Consider the following 5,799-nt stretch of genomic DNA (forward strand, 5'->3'; position numbering starts at 1 on the left):
AAATAGAAAATTATATAAATTAATTCACAGGTAAAAAATGGCTGCATAGGGTACTGCAGAAAACCTTTTCAGGAAGGCACAATAACCAGCATTTAGGGATATTATTGCTACCCCTGTAGCATCAGCTCAATTGAAAGCACTTGTACAGGCAAACATCGGTGGTTCTGCACAGAACTCCCTCCTTAAGTAAAGAAGAATTTAAAAGGTTTATTCATTAGTTTATTTTCTTCTTGGTGTCCCCTCCCTTGAGGATTTTCTTTCCTTGTCTCTGATCTTTCTCAAATTCCCAGTCTTATATTTTCAGAGAAATGGTGCCACCTGTCTCATTATGTACAAATTCATATAAACTGTTGAAGAAAAAAGAGGATGAAACCTGATGGTGCACTCAAGAAACTGCTTGTTGCTTGGCTCTGCTGATATGTAATTTGTTTGTATAAAATATAACCTTTATTTAATTTCTATAAAAATCATTTTGTCTTTTTATTCTGTGACATTCAATAAGGCTCTGTTCGAACTATTCAAATATAGGTTTGATAGAATGTGTATTAAGTAGGAAAATAAAGCAATTTAAAAAGAAATGGTCGCAGTGTTCTTTATTGTCTCTTTGTTTTCTGCGTTTCCAATTAGCTGTAGAGACTTGGGGGGTCATTCCGAGTTGATCGCTCGCTAGCAGCGATCAACTCGCTTAGCAGCCGTGCAAATGCTATGCCGCCGCCCACTGGGGAGTGTATTTTAGCTTAGCAAAAGTGCAAACGCATGTGCAGCTGAGCTCTACAAAAACAGTTTGTGCAGTGTCAGAGTAGCTCTGAACCTACTCAGTGCTTGCGATCACTTCAGCCTATTCGTGTCCGGATTTGACGTCATACACCCGCCTAGCGAACTCCCAGCCACGCCTGCGTCTTTTCAGACACGCCTGCGCTTTTGCAAACACTCCCTGAAAACGGTCAGTTGACACCCAGTAACGCCCCCTTCCTGTCAATCTTCTTGCAGCCGCCAGTGCGAAGGAAAACTTCGCTAGAATCTGAGCACAACCACAAATAGCTTTGTACCCGTACGTCACACGTGCGCACTGCGGGGCATACGCACGCGCAGATGTGCCATTTTTTCACCTGATCGCTGCGCTGCGAAAATCGGCAGCGAGTGATCAACTCGGAATGATCCCCCAGATATGAGAGAAAATGGTTGACACTTCCGTTTTTCTTTATCAAATATTTGTGCCTCTCTTGCTTCACATCTCAAATAACTAGTTGCACGGTAGCTCAGTGTAATATGTATATTTTTATAACCGTTTTCTGAAAAGCACACCTGATGTGCTTGTGCTCAATTGTGCTTTTAAGTGATGTTCTGGACTGTTCTCACACTGATGTCCTTTGGCGGTTGATCATCCATGCTGCAGGTACACATTTCTGATGCGACTCATACATTCAAATAACGATGTTTGGGATCTTCCTCAAGCGATTCTACTACAATATCATATAGTGAAATGTTATGAATTATTCCATACTCGTCCTTTTGTTTATGCGAACTCTCATCAGTGATCCCAGAGTAGAACGGGTTGCGACACCCCTACTATCATACCACACTGTAAACGCCCGACTCCTCTGATCTTGGAAGCAAAGCAGTGTTGGGCTTGGTCAGTACTTGGATGGGGGACCTCCCGGGAAGACTGAGTATAGTAGGGGTTTAAGAGATGGGCAGACTCTGTGCCTAACACTGACAGCAGATTCACAACTGTTCTACCATGATCTCATACTAGATCTTTTTCTCTAATCTCCACATCAACAAATCTCTTTTACAACATTCCTGCATCTCTCAATTTCCTATGAATATTAGTCGTGAAGAATAATTTGGTGAGCATACCCGTTAGTCCATGAAGCATCAACCCTGGGCGGCCTTAATTGATAATTAATGATGATCTATATCACATTTTTATATTTTGCCCATATGAGATTATCTCATGTAATTTTTGTAATTGGTACACTTCAGAAATTATAGATGTAAATTTTTTAAATTCTGTGTCTTGCTTATTTTATGTTCATTAAAGATATACCAACTGTTGGATTTTTTTCTTATGAACTAATAAATACAATATGTTTTTATTTTTCCATACTTTAGTCTACTATTGACTTCTTTAAGAGTGCACCCAAAAAAGAGTCTTCTTTCTTTCGGTACCTGTTTGTTGTATCATACACTGATGTCTGTGTAAAAAGTTTGTTCTGTAATATTTATACAAACATAAATTTTACCTACATAAATGGTCTGCATGATATTGCCCTCTCTTGGCTGTCTTCCTACCTCCCTGACCATTCCTTCTCTGTCTCCTCTCATGACTCTACCTCTCCTGCACTTCCACCAACTGTAGGTGTCCCCCAAGGTTATGTTCTTGGTCCTTTCCTTTTCTCTATCTTTAGGTGAACTCATTAGTTCTTTTGACTTCCAATATCATCTATATATAGATGATACTCAAATCTATCTTTCCTCCCCGGAGCTCTCCCCCACTCTCCTCACTCATATCTCCAACTGTCTCTCTGCTTAATCTTCTTGGATGTCCCAGCGCTTTCTTAAACTTAACATGTCTGAGACCAAGCTGATTATGTACCCACCCTCCCGCACAACCTCACCTCCCACAATTTAATTATCTATTGATGGCACAACTATCTCCTCTAGCCCCCAATAATCCTTGACTCCTCCCTCTCCTTCAAACCACACATTCAGCACCTCTCACAAACCTGTCGATTTCATCTAAAAAATATTTCCAGGATCAGACCCTTTCTGACCCAGGATGCTACTAAAATCCTTATCCACTCACTGGTTATCTCCAGACTAGACTACTGTAATCTACTCCTGACTGGCATCTCTGACAAATGCCTCTCTCCACTCCAATTTATCCTCAATGCTGCAGCCCGGCTCAGCTTCCTCACCAAATGCACTACGTCCACCTCCCCTCTCCTACAAGTCCTTCACTGGCTTCCCTTCCCTTGCAGAATCCAATTCTAGCTTCTCACACTCGCCTACAAAGCCCTCACTCACTCCTGTCCCATTTACATCTCTGACCTTATATCCCTTTACTCTCCCACCAGTCCTCTTCTCTCTGCTAATGCACGCCGACTCTCCTGCCTACTGATTACTTCCTCCCTCTCATACCTCCAAGATATTTCACATGCTGCTCCCCTTCTCTGGAATTCCCTACCTCTCCCCCTCAGACTCTCCATCTCGCTACATAACTTCAAACGGGCTCTCAAGACCCACTTCTTCACCAAACCCAGCCAAATCTCATCCTAACGCTCTGTTCCACGCTTGGTCTACCCCATCTGTGTCACCGCTGTCTGTCTGCCCCTCCCCTTTAGAATGTAAGCTCTCATGAGTAGGGCCCTCTTCCCTCATGTGCTTATCCTTTTCTTACTTTAATAGTCTTCAACTGCACCAAATTCCACAGTTTTCTGCCACCTTGATACTTATTCCAGTGTCATCTGCTGCTGTAGCTATGTTTATTTACCCTGTACTTGTCCTATATTGTCGTCAACTGTAAGTCGCTTTTTCCTTGTTTTGCCTATTTGTTTATGTACTCTGTAATTGGACGCTGCAGAACCCTTGTGGCACCATATAAATAAAGGATAATAATAATAATAATAGTAATAATAATAATAAATGATTGTCACTAATGAATATCAATGCTTTATTGTGCTTTTCTGTTTATCACAAATAGGTATGTATGAGAAAGTATGCAAAATGTTTCTGCAAAATATTTACCTTATTCCTCATTAGTTACATGTTTTGCTGGTGGAATTTTATCTCAAGTGTGCCCCGTCCTACCCCACCTACACCATACCATCATTGTAACAGCTGTATTTATAGACTAGAACTTCTGGGAAATATACAAATTCAGGGGCAGATTTATTAAGCTCGGTGAAGTGATAAAGTGGAAGGTGATAAAGGACCAGCCAGTCAGATCCTTACTGCCATGTCACAGGCTGGGTTTGAAAAATGACAGGATCTGGGTCAGCCCCGTTTACACTGAACCTGGGTCTGTCCTGCATGTCACTCACAGACAATCCCTTGAGGCGGACCTCTGTATACAAAGCTAATCAGCAGCTTTTAAACATAAACTCGGTTGGATATCCCAGGTCGAGCTCTTTACAGTTATTTTTCAGATAACCTTTTACACCAAGCTGTGACCTGGGTAGATCTGGCAATAACCCAGGTTATTGCGAAAGTGTAAAAGGGTATTCCGTGAGAAAGTGCACCTGACCATTGTTTTTTCAGTATATTATCGAGGTTCAGTTTTGAATTATTTTGTTAATAAATACCTCATATTTAATATTCCATGAAAGAAAAATAATTTTGCAGCACTATTTAAGGTCCTAAATCATGGTAGAAATGCATATATTGGTAGCTGCCTTCTGAACGCGTTTTGTTTCCAAAGTTGCCATGATCACATATGCATCAGCTGATTATGGGGGTCATTCTGACCCGTTCGCTCGCTGTGTTTTCACGCAGCAGAGCGAACGGGTCCCTGCTGCGCATGCGCCGGCGCCTTTGTGTGCCTGCACATGCGGGACGGCCGACGGCCGTGTCAGGACAGCGGTCGCCTCTGCCTGATTGACAGGCAGAGGTGATTGATGGGCGGGAGGGGGCAAAACGGCTGTGTTTGGCCACCGTTTCGTAGGCGCGGTCCAGCCAACGCAGGCGTGGCCGGACCGAATGGGGGGCGGGCCGCAGTGGCTGCGGGCCAGGGAGCGAGGAGTAGTTCCTAGCCAGCTCGCTAAAGCTGAGCTGGCCGGGAGTTACTCCTGAAGTGCAGAGGCATCGCCGCTGTGCGATGCCTTTGCACTTCTGGGAGGGGGGACCGGACTGACATGCGGGACGGACTAGCCCCATGCTGGGCATCCCCCCGCATGTCAGGAAAGTTGATCGTAGCTGTGCAAAATTTTGCACAGCTACGATCAACTCGGAATGACCCCCTATGTTCTGCAAGCTCTTAGTGAGTCTAGATGCTATTCAAAGTGTTTACTTCAAGATTCATCAAAGATTTTTTTTTAAATGGTAAGTTCATGTATAGTATTTAACTTGCAAAAACAGAGTGTCCTGCCCGTGACATAAACATACAAAGGTTTTTATAGAGGTTTTTATAGTGAGATTATGGTTCAGAAGTCAGGGGTACAGTTGGTTAGAAGTTAGGATTTGCTTAAATTCATTACCTCTAAAAAATAATTTACTGAATTATACAGTTGCATTATCGAGATTTTAACTTTTTTCAAACTGTCCCACTAGTGTCAAGTTGAACACCAAGATTTAGACCAACAGTTTTAGAACCTCCAAAGGCTAAATATATTGTCATGAAAGGAGTTTGCCTTTTTATTTATTGTTTTCTACAAGTTAAAACTAAAAGAAAACATAGTTATTTAAATATCAGTAATAGAGAACTTAAAATAGGAATTTAATACCTACCAGTAATTCCTTTTCTCCTAGTCTGTAGTGGATACTGGGGTCTTGTACTTTGCGGGTAATTCAGAGTTGATCGCAGCAGCAAATTTGTTTGCAGTTGGGCAAAACCATGGGGTTAATTCAGAGTTGATCGCAGCAGCAAATTTGTTAGCAGTTGGGCAAAACCATGGGGTTAATTCTGAGTTGATCGCAGCATCAAGTTTGTTAGCAATTGAGAGAGTTATATTTGGGTGGGTTATTTTGTTTCTGTGCAGGGTAAATACTGGCTGCTTTATTTTTACACTGCAATTTAGATTTCAGTTTGAATACACCCCACCCAAATCTAACTCTCCCTGCACATGTTATCTCTGCCCC

General features: G+C 42.3%; 1 pseudogene; it reads left to right on the forward strand.

The window, feature by feature from the left end:
• Positions 1-1,564: 1,564 nt before the first annotated feature.
• On the forward strand, positions 1,565-1,682 carry LOC134931534 (5S ribosomal RNA; annotated as a pseudogene).
• Positions 1,683-5,799: the final 4,117 nt, after the last annotated feature.

Source organism: Pseudophryne corroboree, chromosome 5 (assembly GCF_028390025.1).
Source record: "Pseudophryne corroboree isolate aPseCor3 chromosome 5, aPseCor3.hap2, whole genome shotgun sequence".
NCBI classification, from domain to species: Eukaryota; Metazoa; Chordata; class Amphibia; order Anura; family Myobatrachidae; genus Pseudophryne; species Pseudophryne corroboree.